Source organism: Canis lupus, chromosome 36 (assembly GCF_011100685.1).
Source record: "Canis lupus familiaris isolate Mischka breed German Shepherd chromosome 36, alternate assembly UU_Cfam_GSD_1.0, whole genome shotgun sequence".
Classification (NCBI taxonomy): Eukaryota; Metazoa; Chordata; class Mammalia; order Carnivora; family Canidae; genus Canis; species Canis lupus.
The window spans coordinates 24,309,861-24,325,527 of record NC_049257.1 but is presented as its reverse complement, the minus strand read 5'-3'; the positions used below and the strand labels follow the sequence as shown (position 1 = coordinate 24,325,527).

General features: G+C 41.0%; 2 long non-coding RNA genes across 4 annotated transcripts in view; one reads left to right on the top strand and one right to left on the bottom strand.

The window, feature by feature from the left end:
- LOC111094259 overlaps positions 1 to 11,869 on the bottom strand; it is a 172,036-nt gene extending 160,167 nt beyond the window's left edge. The window contains exon 1 of the long non-coding RNA XR_005384818.1: positions 11,755 to 11,869. This is a non-coding gene — a long non-coding RNA (uncharacterized LOC111094259). The remainder of the gene's footprint in view (positions 1 to 11,754) is intronic.
- The window catches only part of LOC111094258, a 160,216-nt gene extending 144,799 nt beyond the window's left edge, over positions 1 to 15,417 (top strand). For 2 of the 3 annotated variants that reach the window (XR_005384814.1, XR_005384813.1), the window contains 2 exons: positions 11,855 to 12,004; positions 13,931 to 14,767. This is a non-coding gene — a long non-coding RNA (uncharacterized LOC111094258). Of the gene's footprint in view, positions 1 to 11,854; positions 12,005 to 13,930; positions 14,768 to 15,357 lie in introns of those variants that run through there. The other variant, XR_005384815.1, reaches the window with a different exon arrangement.
- The last annotated feature ends 250 nt before the right edge of the window (positions 15,418 to 15,667 follow it).

Here is a 15,667-nt window from a genome sequence, read left to right as displayed (position 1 = left end):
TGGATATGCTGGATCAAACTTAGAAAGAATTGAGCAAGCTCAGGAGATTTGAATTTGCCTGGCAAGAAAGCAAACCAAACCAAACAGGTGGAAGGGAAAGAAGATGTGACCTTCTTTTAGGGCTAGACAAACTCAGACAACTTTCAGAGCTCAGCGTGTCCAATATGGCAGCCACTAGCCACATGCGGTTACTGACCACCTGGAATGTGGCTAGTACCAAAAAGAAAAAAGAGATGTGCTTTAGCTGCAAAATACACACCATATTTCAGAGGCTTCATACAAACATAAAGAATATACAATATCTCAATAATATTTTAATAATAACTACATCTTGAAATGACAATATTTTGGATATGTGGGGTTAAATAATAAAATATATGATTAAAATTAATTTTACCTATTTTTTTTACTTATTATGGATACCAGAAAACATACAATTATATATGTGGTTCACGTTATATTTCTACTGAACAGCCCTAGTAGATGGAATAACACCCTATCATTATTTTTTCCTTCAGTTGGAACCCCGGAGATGCTCCTTTGGGGAATATGATATCCTGTCTGGGAAGGGCCACTGCAGAACCAACTTGTATATTCAGGAGTTCCTAGGACCGTCTGTGAACAGAAATAGATTGCCCCCCCCCCTCCCTAGAAGTCAGGCATTAATCTAAATAGGTGTTCTTAAGCAAATCTACTTCAAACTTCTACTCCTAGGGAGACCTGGGATTCAGTTGAACAAGTCATGTGCTCCCCATGGTTAAGTCGTTTCCAATGGGGCATGCACAATGGTTGGGCACCTACCCACTGAACGTCTACTGAGCCAGCATGCGGCTAATTGGCCTTATGCCCAGATTGTTACGGCCCACTTTGGGTCAGTAACAGTCCTGGTTCTTGGGTGAATAACTGCTCACCTCTCTGAGGTGAATTAACTCTTTCAGGGCACTAGGGCACCATTTAGCACACAGAAAAAAGTAATTTACATAATGGCTCCCTAAGGATATCCTGAATGCAGACAGGAAGTGCAGCAATTCAAAGCTCACACAGCAATCCTGCAAAGCCAATTAGGGGAGCAAGATAAATTAGATGGAAGTGTGCTCTGTCCAATTGAGATATAAAAACAGTTTATACGAGCAGGATGTAATTGCCTAAGTGGGAATCTGGCTAGGAAAATGAGGCTTTTCTGAGAAGGACTTTGGAAATAATAAATAAAGCATGGCTAAGACCTCAGTTCTATACAAAAGTAGATTGTATACTTGTGCACTTTAAAGATTCTATTTCCAGATGTTAGGGTTTTTGTTTTTTTTTTTGTGTGTGTGTATTTTGTCCACATTATTATAACTATTATACCTAATTTTTAAATAATAATCTGGGAATCAAGAAACAACTTCAAGCCACAGTGCCCCCACTAACTACTTTGTGATCTTGGGCAAGTTGCTTTTTTCTCCATGGGCCTTAGTTTCTCCATTGGATGATGTTAGAGATTGTGTTGAGACTGGGATGTTTTTGGATGGAATTTGGTGAAAGGACCCAAGGAATGTCCAAATCCTACCCCAGACAACAGCCAACTGCGACAGATAGATACAAGCAAGGAATGATGGCCCAAGGAAGCAGATTATCACTTCACTGTTAGCTGGGCTCCTGTCCCAGAGTCCAAGGAACACTCTGGTCAGCTGAGCTGGAGTACAAAGCTCAAGGGAATTTTTTTTCTCCTTACCTGACACCCTGAAGCAGTCTTTTACCCCACTCTGGCTGGCTGAAGAAGAGAGTGCAAGTGATGGTTCTGCTATAAGAAAATAGGCCCTAGGTCAAGGCATTTATCTGCGCTTTCAGAGACCCCAATGCACAGCGGCCCCATTCCCTGATTCCCCATGAAGATGGCCTCCTTAGATCCCTCAACTCTATCTCATTGGCTCCTCTTCCAGAGGAAGAGTGAAGAAAGGGTGGAGGAATTCCTCAGGGAGGAGAAGAATGAAAAGTTTTCCTTCTTCAGCAGCCCTCCACTTTTACTCTTAAGTACTGTTTCATTATACCTTTGGCCTGGAAGTCTGAGACCTGTAGTATGGGCCTGACAAGATTCAGCAAGCTTCTACTTTGCATCTCTAACAGAAAAAAAAAAAAAAAAATGTCCTGTTGATTTCTTGCTTTGCCTACCAAAAGAGGTCTTCGAGATCTTTTGAGAAAGCTTATTAAAGACCCCTATCTTGATAATTTAGAATAATAGCTCCTCTGACAATCAAGCGGTAATAATGATATTACTCACCCTCACTCATGCAGCGCTAATTATGTGTCAGGTGCCATTCTAAATGCCATGATATATCAATGCGTTTAATCTTTACAACAAGCCTAGGAAGTGTTTTAATTATAATTGGCATTTCTATTTCACTAATATGAAAACTGAGGTACAGAGTGGCAAAGCAGCTTGTGGCAGGTGTATTGGCTAATAGGTGGCGGGGCTAGGATTTGAACCCAGGATCCGGGCACCCAGAACCACTGGGTTCTACTGCTGTTCAGTGTCAGATTTACCCCTTTGACTAGACGTTTCAGTCATATAATCATTCTCATTTCTAAAAAAAGGCAGATCTAAAAGTTTGAAATCCCACTTTTATATTAATGTAAGTGCTTCTAATCATATGTAAACTACTTATACACAAGTGAACAGTAATTATTAAAGTGCTCTAATTAAGAACACATGAACATATTTATATTTGTTGTAGCTAATGTTTTAATTGCATAATAAAATTTTGCTAATACACTGCAGTAATTATAAAACATCAGAAAGTTTCATTTCATTTTATGCAAAAATGTAATATAATCATGGAGGGCTAATGATGTTTGGTGCCTCTACGCTCATCACCTTTTTTATTCAGGCAGGCAGAGGTGTAACGTGCAAATCAAACACTTGATGAAAATTAAGCGTAATATGTATTACTGACCTATGCCATCATCTTGTCACTCATTAATTTGCAAAATTTAGCAACTTACAATGAGCGCTACTGTTATTGTGCTAGTGAATTAATATGATCTGTGAAAACTTGTCCCTTAGATGTCTAGCAGGGACTGGTGTTGGTAAAGATTTTCATTGATTATACCTCCTAAGGGAAAAATTCTGAGGCCCTTACATCAGTCAGTGGCAGCTTGGCACACAAAAGGGCAGCGGTTTGAGTCCCAAGTGTTCTAAATAATGCAGCAGGTAACTACCTCATCAGGGGTTTAAAATCCCCTAATGCTTATTTAAATTTTTCTTTATAAACACCTACCTAATAAAAACCTTTCATGTTCACCACAATTAAATGCAAAGAGCTTGTGATTTAGGTCCTGAAATCAGGAACCCTAGCTCTCTTCACCCACATAGTTTTAGAAATGTTAAACATTGTTTCCACCTTCTCTGACTCCAAAGATGACTGAGAACAGGAAAAGAAATACCAGGCCTCTGCTGGTCACATTTTCCATAATGGCTTTGGGACAATATGGGCCAGTTCCCTTCCCCCATGCGACTAGATTACATGCTATTTTGTCATTGAGGTCGAGTACGCATTTTAGGTGTAGAAATAAGTATCCTGATGAGCAAAAGGCTTGTTTTCTTATTTGGTCTTTTTCTTATTTGCTATATAACTTTTTTGGGTCACGCCTGAGTCATCATTTTTATTTTACTTTTCCTTGCTTGTCTCACTTTTTTTCCTCTTTGCAATCTTCTTTTCAGCCTTTCTCCTTCTGCCTTTCCTTATTTCTGCAATTTGTCACTTCAGAGGAATCCAACACGTGGAGTGGGGGAGCTGCCGAGAGGCCTGGTGGGGAGCACAGCAGGTTGTCCCAGCTGGACAGAGGGCGGGGGCAAAATCCTCGGATTGTCACTGCCTTGAAGACGCTGTGGGGCTTCACCTTTTCTTCCAGCTGTGGCTCCCACCCAAAGACATTACATAAATGCAACGACATAAGCAAAGTTCCCAGCACATAGTAGGTGCAAAATAAATGCTTGCTCAGTCATCATTGCCCTGCGGCCCCCTGAGGAGAGCCAAGTGGGGCTGATTTCACTGGCTTGGATTTATATTCTAATCGTAGGGACTAAATTCTCTCCTGCACCTCTGGTTCTGTGTTCAAATTTCTCTATTGGTGTTTTTTGTTTGTTTGTTTGTTTGGTTTTCTTTTTTTAGAGAGACAGAAAGGAGGAGCAGAGGGAGAAGGAGAGTATGACGTAGGCTCCACGCTCAGCTCAGAGCCCAGCTCAGAGCCCAACGTGGGGCTCGATCTCACAACCCTAGGATTATGACCTGAACTCAGGTCAAGAATCCGAGGCTTATGTGACGGAGCTACCCAGGCGCCCCTCTACTGGTGTTTTTAGGGGACCACAGCTCATAATTGATTTTGCAATAGTGGGAGCTCTGTCCATATTTACTTGCAACTACAGGCTATTTACTCTCAAGGCATGCGCTGCCACGGGAGCCCAGTGTGATCACTACACACAACTGAACCAAAAGAAGGTGCAGGTGAACGAACGCACCGTGTTTCTCTTCCCTTACGTCATCACATTTGTCCTGGTTCAACCTGCAGACACCCACCTTCTTGTGTATACTGTTACGCCCGACCTTGTGGACTTTGCTCACAAATTCTAGTCCTCTGTCAACCACGAGCTCCCTCAGGTTTGCCGTCCCAGCCTGGGACCCGGTGAAACACCTCTATGTGGCACCATGGGGTCAGAACATCCTGCTGGGACTCACCTTTCAGTCATCCTTGGTCCCTCACCCAAGATGCAAACCTTTGATTACTCCTCTGTCTTCCCCTGCTCATGTGCACAGGAGCTTGTCCTGCCAGCCCCGCAAATTTGCCCAGGAGAGCCCTAAGGAAGCCTTGATTTGCGTGCAGCCACCCTCATTCCTCAACCCACTCCAGGCCGCCCGCCTGGACATCCCTGCTCCTCTTCACCAGCCCTAGGAGGAGCGGAGCATCTAAACCCTCTGCAGCACAGTTCCTAGAAACTGAATGGCCTTTCCCAGCTCCCGACACTAATACGGCTATTTATAAAGCGCATTCTACGTTCCAGGCACTAAATGAAACTACTAAATATTATGTGGATAATATTTATTCCTCCCATCAGCCCTGATTTATATCCAGGAAAGTATCACATCACGAGTGCTTCCTATACGGCAGGTATTATTTTAAGCGCTTTATTTGTTCTAGTTGGAGCTTCCCTGGAGGCCAATCCCCCCCCAAAAAAGGACTTAAATAAAAATTGTTAGTTGGGGAGTTGATTCTATGGGGAGTGGGCAAGAGGCACAGGAAAGGGGAAACACCCAGTAAAGCACTCGCTATCACACAAGGTACCACATTTGGCAAAATCTGGGTAAGATGGGAAACCTCTAAGAGCCGGGGTAGAAAGCCACCCTCAGAGCTGCCCTACGCCGGGGTTACAGCACCTTGCTGGAGGCACGGAATGGAGTTTGAGAGAGTGCTGAGATCTGGCTGGCTGTGGAGACTATTCACTTGTAATAACACCGGTCTTCTCACGTCTGTGTCACTGCCCCAGCTGACCCCCACCCACAGCCCTGACACTCTCACTCCTCAACCTAGTCTGCACCCAAGTCTCTTCCTTGTTCCTCGTGGTTCCTTCCCCGGGCATCATCCACCTGCTCAGACACTCAGCCATCGTCATCTGCTCCTTTGGGGCCTCCTTCAACCTCTTTGTCATGTATCATCCCCAAATATGAACTTGTCCAAGCCCCTCTCTTCTTAAATCTAAAAATATTTTATTTATTTATTTATTTATTTATTTATTTATTTATTTATTTTTGAGAGAGAGAGAGAGGAAGAGAGAAAGGGAGAAGGAAAGTGGGAGTGGGAGAGAGAGAGAGCGAGAGAGCCGGGGTGGGGTGGGGTGCGGAGGGGTCGAGGTAGGGAGGGAATCCCAAGCAGGCTCCATGCCCAGTGCAGAGCCCGACATGGGGCTCCATCTCCTGACCCTGAGGTCAACGACCTGAGCCAAAATCAAGAGTCAGATGCTTAACTGACTGAGCCTCCCAGGAGCCCCCCAGGAGCCCCTCAAAATGAAAACATCCTTGATCCTACCTCCTTCTTTAACTGCTTCCTCCCCCGCCCCTGGCTCACTTACACCTATGGCATCATTTTCTCCTCTCCTCTTCCTTCTCCAGCCCACAGCCTTCAGGTCTCCCGGGCCCGGCCTCCCCTGAAAGGCCTTTATTTTGATGGACTTTCTTCCATCGTCATGTTAAATTACTTCTCTGCAGACTCTGAATACCTGTGACTTTCTTGAAATGACTGTGACTTTCTTGAAATTCTTTCTCCTGGTCTTCTATAAAGTATCTTTTGTTCCCCCTGGGCTTTTCTGGATGTCTTGTTAAAGTTAGCTCCATAGATTTGCACTCCTTTAATAGAACTAAGTTATGTATTTTCTCCTAATATTCTTGCCTTGGGCTGTTTCTCTTTTCTACATATTTCTCTCGGATATCTCCTATATCTGTAAATTCATGATTTTCTTTATTCCAGTGATAACAAAATCTATACCCCATCCCAGATCTCTCTGATAAGCTCCAGATCTGTATAAAATATGAGGTAATTACCACCTTCCCCAAAACCTCCTCTTCCTTCTCTCTCTTTTTTTTTTTTTTTTTTTTGGTTAGGGTCAATGTTATCTCTCCAGCTATCTTTAAAAAATGAATAAACTCCAAATTGGATTTTTTAAAAAAAGTAGTTTCAGAGGTAGAATTTAGTGACTTGTATATACACCCAGTACTCATTACATCAAGTGCCTCCTTAATGCCCACCAGCCATTAAGTCCATCCTCCACCCACCTCCCCCACCCAGCAAGCCTCAGTGTCATTTCTAGAGTTCAGTGTCCGTTACAGTTTGCCTCCCTCTCAATTTTCATATTATTTTGCTTTTCCTTCCCTTCCCCTTCTGTTTTGTTTCTTAAACTCCACATATAAATGAAATCATATGGTGTTTGTCTTTCTCTGACTTATTTTGCTTAGCATCATATCGTCTAGTTCTATCCACATTGTTGCAAATGCAAGATTTCATCCTTTTTGATGGTTGAGTAATATTCCACTGGTGTGTGTGTGTGTGTGTGTGTGTGTGTGTGTGTGTGTGACATCTTCTTTATCTATACATCTGTTGATGGACATCTGGGCTCTTTCCATAGTTTGGCTATTGTGGATGTTGCTGCTGTAAACATAGGGGTGCAGGTGCCCCTTCGGATCACTATGTTTTATCATTTGGATAAATATGTAGTAGTGCAATTGCTGAGTTAGGGTATTTATTTCTATTTTTACCTTTTCAAGGAACCTCCACACTGTTTTCCAGAGTAGCTGCTCCAGCTTGCATTCCCACCAGTAGTGTAAGAGGGTTCCCTTTCTTCACATCCTCACCAACATCTGTTGTTTCCTGAGTTGTTAGCTATTCTGACCGGTGTGAGGTGACATCTCGCTGTGGTTTTCATGTGTATTTCCCTGATGCCCAGTGATATGGTGTAGTTTTTCATGTGTCTGTTGGCCATTTTTATGTCTTCTTTGGAGAAATGTCTGTTCGTGTCTTCTGCCCATTTCTTGACTTTAGGTGTTGAGTTTGATAACTTTTTGAATAGATTTTGGATACTAGCCCTTTATGTGTTAAGACATTTTCAAATATCTTCTCCCCTCTGTACGTTGCCTTTTAGTTTTTCTGTTTCCTTTCCTGTGCAGAAGTATTTTATCTTGATGAAGTCCCAATAGTTCATTTTTGCTTTTGTTTTTCTTGCCTTTGGAGACATGTCCAGTAAGAGGTTGCTGTGGCCAAGGTGAAAGAGGTTGGTGCCTGTGTTCTCCTCTAGGATTTTGATGGATTCCTGTCTCACATTTAGGTCTTTCATCCATTTTGAGTTTACTTTTGTGTATGGTGTAAGAAAGTGGCTAATTTCATTCTTTTGTATGTTGCAGTTTTCCCAACACCATTTGTTGAAGAGATTGTCTTTTCTCCATTGGATATTCTTTCCTGCTATGTTAAAGATCAGTTGACCATAGAGTTGAGGGTCCATTTCTGGGTTCTCTATTCCGCTCCATTAATCTATGTGTGTGATTTTTGTGCCAGTACCACATTGTCTTGATGATCACAGCTTTGTAATACAGCTTGAAGTGTGGAATTGTGATGCCTCCAGCTTTGGCTTTCTTTTTCAACATTCTTTTGGCTATTTAGGATCTTTATTGGTTCCATACAAGTTTTAGGATTGTTTGTTCTACCTCTGTGAAAAATGCTGATGGTATTTTGATAGGGATTGCATTGAATGTGTAGATTGTTCTGGGTAGCATAGACATTTAAGTAGTATTTGTTCTTCTGATCCATGAACATAGAATGCTTTTCCATTTCTTTTGTCTTCCTCAATTTCTTTCCTAAGTGTTCCATAGTTTTCAGAGTTCATATTCATTACCTCTGTGATTAGGTTTATTCTTAGGTTTTTGGTGCAATTGTAAATGAGATCAATTCCTTGTTTTCTTTTTTTTTCTGTCTCATTGTATGTATAGAACTGCAACTGACTTCTGTGAATTGATCTTATATCCTGCAACTTTGCTGAATTCCTGTATCAGTTCTAACAATTTTTGGGTGGAGTCTTTTGGGTTTTCTACATAGAGTATCACGTTGTCTGTGAAGCATGAGAGCCAAACTGGATTTTTGTACTTATGCCCTCTCTCTCATCTGTCTCACACATAGAATTTGTCTTGAATTGAATTTCATTTCATCACTTTGGTATCTGTCAAAATAATAAATCTCTCCTCCTGTGAATCACTTAGCTCAGGTCTTCACTTTTACATCAACAGGCTTCTATACGTACTTCCCTGCCTCCATCTATTTTACCCATCTTAATTCTTCCTCACTCCTCTTCCTAAAAAACAAATATGACCATGTCACCGCTTGGCTTAAAAGCCTTCTATCACTCCTCAGGGCCCTCAGAATTAGTCCTGGGTTCTTTGACAAAGCCTGTGAGTCCTTCATGGTGTGACATCTTTGTACTCACTTGCAGACCCATGATTTTGTGCAAGCCACATTTTGTGCCTGGGGTCCTCCCAGGCTCATTGCCCCCTTGCTCCCAAACAGAGTCACACTACTACTTATCTGAAAAATAACGAAATATGTATTCTTCTAGCTTGACTCAGCTCAAGCTTTGAGAAATCTCTTTAGCCTGCCGGATCTGGTTCGGATGCCCTCCTACATGACTCCATAATACCAAGTTAACCCCAATAATAAAGTTGAGTTTCTTAAGTAAAAGGACCACATTGTAAATAGTTTTGTATTTCAAGGTCCTAACACAGTCCCTGGCATAAACCAGGTGCTCAGCATCTAAGTGTGGAATGTAAACCTTCCAGAATTCTTGCCCTCACATAAACACTCAATCTGTCTTTTAAGAAAAACATTTAATGGTAGCAATTCTCGTATAATACTTCCTCTCCATTTAGAATTCCTATTTGGCTGGAGTTGCTCATTCTATCTTCTATGTCTCTTCATTCTATCTATCTATCTATCTATCTATCTATCTATCTATCTATCTATCTATCTATCTTTCTATCTATCATCATCATCTATCTATCATCTATTTATTTGATTTGTTTATTCATGAGCGAGACAGAGAGAGAGAGAGAGAGGCAGAGACAAGGCAGAAGGAGAAGCAGGCTTTCTGCTAGGAGCCTGATGTGGGTCTCGATCTGGGATCCCGGGATCACACCCTGAGCCGAAAGCAGACGCTCAACCATTGAGCCACCCAGGCGTTCCTCTCTTACATCTTTTAAAAATATTTTTGATATAAAGTTAAATAAAATTAGAAAAATGAACTTTTTATGTTTTAAAATATACTTATAAGATGGATGATTACAAAGATATATCTTTAGAGACAACTAAACCTCAATTTAATGTAAGTGTGAAATGTCCACTAGCTTCCATCATGATGACTAAACATTTTGAATAGCTATTTTCTTAAGTAATTTTTAAAAATGTGTACTTCATTTATGTGTCAGGAAAATGCACCATTTCATTTGATTAGTGTAAATCAAATTGCTACAAACTGCTCTCTGAACCAACACCATGCTGCTTCAGATGTGCATTAAGTACTAAATCAACTTTATTGGAAATGCTGGGTCTCATCTTTTCAGAGCGAATGCTATGTACTTTTTTCAGAGATGCAGTAATTCTTTTACATTTCTGGATTCTCTATTAAATTGCTCCTATTTAGTAAATTACTACTGCTCTAAGTAGCCCAAAGTAATGAAGGTATTAAAAAGTGTCCAGAAGTTACATCTCTGTGGTATTCCTGAGCTTTTAGCTGAATGCATTTAGCCTTCTCTCCTTATCCTTTCAGGGATTTCTCAATACCTTTGGCAAATTTTGACAAAGATTTGCCAGCATCCATTGACTGGGCATAATATTTTATGACCTGCTTCTAGGGAGCTTTTGGACTAAAAGACATTCAATAATTAGAGCACAGTGGGGTGTTTAGCAAAAGAATGCAATGCTGCCTACAAGGGATGAAAGCTATTGTGTGTGGCCAACATCACACTTAGGTTCATCTGTTAAATTAATTCATCTTCTATGGTTTTTTCATTTTGATAGAAAATTTATCAGCAGTCTAAAAGAGTAAGATTGGTTCAGTTAAACATTTCAACGTGTTGCATTCAAAAGCTGTGCAGTGTGATTTTAAGTACTGCTCAGAAAACAATATCTATAGTGTTAAAAAAAGCTTCGCCAGGTAAAAGAAGGTGCATTTTGGGTAGAAAATGGTTCCTTGCTGGGCAGCATGAAATATGTGGTAGTGAAGCCATCCTCTTAAATTAAAGCAATTTAACCTGGCCTTTTCAACATAAGGTGATTACTTACTTCTCTTTTACTAAAAATGCACATGCATTGGATCTGCTCAAATATGACAGCTAGTGTTTTCTAATCCCTGGTCATACACATATTAAGTTAACACATTTTAACTGCCTTGTAGGATGACATTTTAGCCCACATGGTTTTAGAAATAGTCCTTGCTACATGCTTCATCAGTTGCAACCGTGGATTGAATGTTCCTTTGAAAGCACTACCATAAATATTTCCACAAATGAGTGATCTGTTCCCATTACATCTGCTAATGCTATCTTATGGCAGAGCACAACAAATAGTTCAGACATCACATCACTGCACACAGGAACGGCAAGGGGCACTCTGGCGGGCTGTAGCACATCACTGGGAATTGCATCACTGAGTGTCTCTGAGGAGCAAACCTGTCTTTCCAGAGACATGTTTCTTGACAGCCTGTCACAAGTAGAGCCGCGGATGTTAGTGAACAAAGAATAATGCCAACACTTGTGTATGTTAGGAAGTCCCAAACTTTAATCTCAACAGTGAAGGGGAGCAGAGTTTGCCACCCCCAAATATGCCTCTTTGGCATGTATTTTAAGCTAGTTATTTTTCAAAGGCACAGCAAATATTAAAAAAAAAGAAAAAAGAGAAAGCTCTAAAAGCTGACAAGTTACCCTTTTGTAACAGATATTTATATTAATAAGGGAAATCTCCATTTGTAAGGATGTTCCCCTCCCTGTACCAGGAAAAGGGGGATAACTCAGTCTCTAGAAACTCTTATCAATGGAGAGGGCCATGACTTAAATTTGTGAAACAACCTTATCCTTGTTTGCTGTGTTTTACCCCAGCAACCTTCCATAAGGACTCCTCAACCCCAACACCCTTTGTCTTTAGCCGACGACAGTATGTAAGGTGATGGCTTCAGCCATTTCAGAGACTTACTCGGTTTTCCTGGGTCTCTTCCATCTATACAGGAGGTAGACATGGTATTAAACTTCTGTTTGCCTTTCTCCTGTTGATCTTATATCGATTTAATTGTTAGACCAGCCAAAGAACCTAGAAGGAAAGAAGAGGAAACTTTTCTGTCCCTATTTTGATGACCCAGATGGGAGCTTCACAGGCTAGACTCCGCTCACTCCAGAGCCATGGCAGCTGAGAGATGTTGGGATCTCTGACAAAAAGCCAACAGAAGGTAAGAATTCTCATCATAACAATCCTGGATCTCTGCTTGCAGAGTTTAATGGAAGCAACAGTGGTTCATCCTTTCCTTCATCTAAATTTAGGTAACAGGAGAAAATATTTGGGTGAACTGGTTCATTGAGTGTAATGGTTTTAGTAAATAATTAGTTATGAGTACTTTTGTTTCCTATTGATCCCTTTCCACCTGTCCCTTTCCAGAGACAGTCACTGTTTGCTTTTTTGTCTCTTTCATCTTGTTCTATGTCTTGAGAACTTGGTTTTGTGACTGGTGAGAATAGTCTCCTTAGTTTCTGCCAACTGGAGGATGCATGTATGGAGGATACATTTGATGGACACCTAAGCAGGCTATGGATCCAAAGACAGTGCTCCCTTTGTCCAGCTGTGCCAGGTCTCAGGGGATTTGTCATAAGGGGTCTGGATCCATAGCGGCTTTTGTCATCTCAACCTTCATGGCCTTGTTAGCTCTGGAAAAGTCCCAGTTCCAGTAGTACCGATTCAGCGTCGCAGATTAACACATCTGAACTGGAAGCTCCTCACAGTCTCATGGGAAACTAGAGACATCGCTTACACTGTACCATTCTTACCTCCTGTGAAAGGAAGACCTTTGCTTTCTTAGGCTAACCCTGAGAGTGAAATTTCTAGATCTTGTGAGGCCTGCAACTTTTGCATTCTTCTTTAAAGATGCCTCTTGCATTCTTGGTTAGTCCATAAAAAGGCTTATTGGTTTGACTTGGTATTGAGATTAAAATAAGATCCAGCTTGTAAATGGCCAGATGATGGATCCCTTGAATTGGACAAACTTTGATATTTGAAATTTTTCTTTCTTTTCTTTTCTTTTTTCTTCCTTTCTTTCTTCCTTCCTTCCCATGCTCCCTCCCTTTCTCTCCTCCCCCCCCTTCACCTTCTCCTCCTCCTCTTTCTCCTCCTTTCCTCCTCCTTCTTCAGAGCCTTCATCCTAAGTAACTGTCTTACTGGTACCTATAGAAAGACCAAATTTAAAAAGTGGACATAGGGACACCTAGGTGGCTCAGTTGGTTGAGTGTCCCACTCTTGATTTTGGCTCAGGTCATGATCTTGGGGTCATGGGATTGAGCCCCAGCCCCCCATTGAGCCCCACACCATGCTCCATGCTCAACATAGAGTCTGCTTGTCTCTCTTACTCTGCTCCTCTCCTGGCTCATGGTTTCTTATAAATAAATAAATAAATAAATAAATAAATAAATAAATAAATAAATAAATATTTTTTAAACGTGGACTCAAAGAAGCGTAACGGCTATTTTCAGTAACTCTCTTGATGAGAAAAAAAAAGGACAGAAATTAGACTTAAGACAAAAATGATTTCCACATCCAATGTACATTCCCCTTCTCAAAACCCACCCCTTAAGCTTCCTCTTTTCTACAAGATTTACGGGGAGCACACTACCTAATCTCTAGGCACAAAGTATACAAGTTACACATGTAAATGCCGAAAGCCAGGAAGTAAATTTAGCAGAAGCACCCAAGATGTGTGGTGGCGCTGGCTTTGCTGCCCCTTACACCATACCTCCTATTTCCCAGAGCTCTGTAGTCAGGCTTTGCCAGCTTCAGGCTTTCCTCTGCAATGTCCTTTGAATATGTATATGAGACCTCCATCACAAAGAATTGATGGTCCCTGGACAGCAGATCTTTTATATGTATATATAAAATATATATATATTTGAGAGAGCAAGAAACAGAGAGCATGAGTGAGGGGAGGGTAGGGGCAAAGGGAGAGGGAGAAGTAGGCTCTCTGCTGAGCAGAGCCCAATGAGGCACTCAATTCCAGGACCCTGGAATCATGACCTGAGCTGAATGAAGACAGATGCTTATCCAACTGAGCCATGCAGGTTCCCCGCAGCAGATCTTTTAAATTATACATCCCTTTAACTTTCTCTTTCAGAAGATCCTACTAAATGCAGAGATAAATTGGAAAGATGAATGGCCATTCACAACCCCCTTCACAGAAAGAACAGATGACCGGGATCCCTGGGTGGCGCAGCGGTTTGGCGCCTGCCTTTGGCCCAGGTGCGCGATCCTGGAGACCTGGGATCGAACCCCACATCGGGCTCCCAGTGTATGGAGCCTGCTTCTCCCTCTGTCTGTGTCTCTGCCCCTCTCTCTCTCTCACTGTGTGCTTATCATAAATAAAATAAAATAAAAAGTTAAAAAAAAAAAGAACAGATGACCAAAATTGTTCTTAGGCCCTCCTATAAATTATCAGCTGAAGATCTGTTCGGGGGCTGATAGAAGCTAAGTTTGAGCTGTACACTCACAAAGAAAGCTTTTGTTAAAACACTTTAAACAAACTTTACAAAGACACAAATCTTTTGATCCATATCTTAGATAGAGATCTCTGGGCTCTAAGTAGCAAGTGTATTTGGAAAGGCGGGTTATTCCTTGATAGGCTGTAATCCAGTTATTTGGTGAATTGGACACAACTGTCTTTGCCTTAGAAATCTCCATGAAACCAGAAATGTGGTTCTAGAAGCCACTCAAATCTCACCTATGCTAGCCAATCCCAAAACCTCCACTATTGATCTCAAAATGCTTGTAGATCTTGAAAAAGATCAGGACATTGGAAACAGAATTGTCTTGCCCTTAAGGAAAGAAAAATAAATAAATAGTAATTATTCTAGACTTCTGACAATAGTCCAATATAGTCCTCAAACTTCATCTTGGAGAAAATTTGAATTGCCTTTGTTATGTAGATTATCTTTGTCTTCTCTAGGCCCTAAAAGCCATCCTTTGAAATGTAAACTTTAGAAGGAGATATTTCTTATCAAAAGGAAAAAAAAAAAAAAAAAAAGAAAAAAGCATGGGAGTCAGAACTAGGAAGTATTTAGAAGCTGGACTAATGAAAAATCTTAAGTGTCTTCTCCACAAAAATTAGTAGAAAAACTTTTTATCTGAGCAGGTGAACTTAACTTATTCCTACTGTCAAAATTTGCATCCAACTGTTCTTTATAAACCAGTCAGTTTATATATATATATAAATTATATATATATATAATTTATTTATTTATTGGAGTTCAATTTGCCAACATATAGCAAAACACCCAGTGCTCATCCTGCCAAGTGCCCCCCTCAGTCAATGCCTGTCACCCAGTCACCCCAACCCCCCACCCACCTCCCTTTCCACTACCCCTTGTTTGTTTCCCAGAGTTAAGTGTCTCTCATGTTTTGTCACCCTCACTGATTTTTTCACTCATTTTCTCTCCTTTCCCCTTTATTCCCTTTCACTATTTTTTATAATCCCCAAATGAATGAGACCATATAATGTTTGTCCTTCTCTGATTGACTTATTTCACTCAGCATAACACCCTCCAGTTCCATCCAGGTTGAACTTGGCCTCAGCAACTTCTTGCAAGATACATCCATGAAGGCAAGGGAAACAAAAGCAAAAGTGAATTATTGGGACTTCATCAAGATAAGAAACTTCTGCACAGCAAAAGAAACAGTCAACAAAACTCAAAGACAACCTACAGAATGGGAGAAGATATTTGCAAATGACCTATCAGATAAAGGGCTAGTTTCCAAGATCTATAAAGAACTTATTAAACTCAACAGCAAAGAAACAAACAATCCAATCATGAAATGGGCAGAAGACATGAAGAGAAATCTCACAGAGGAGGACATA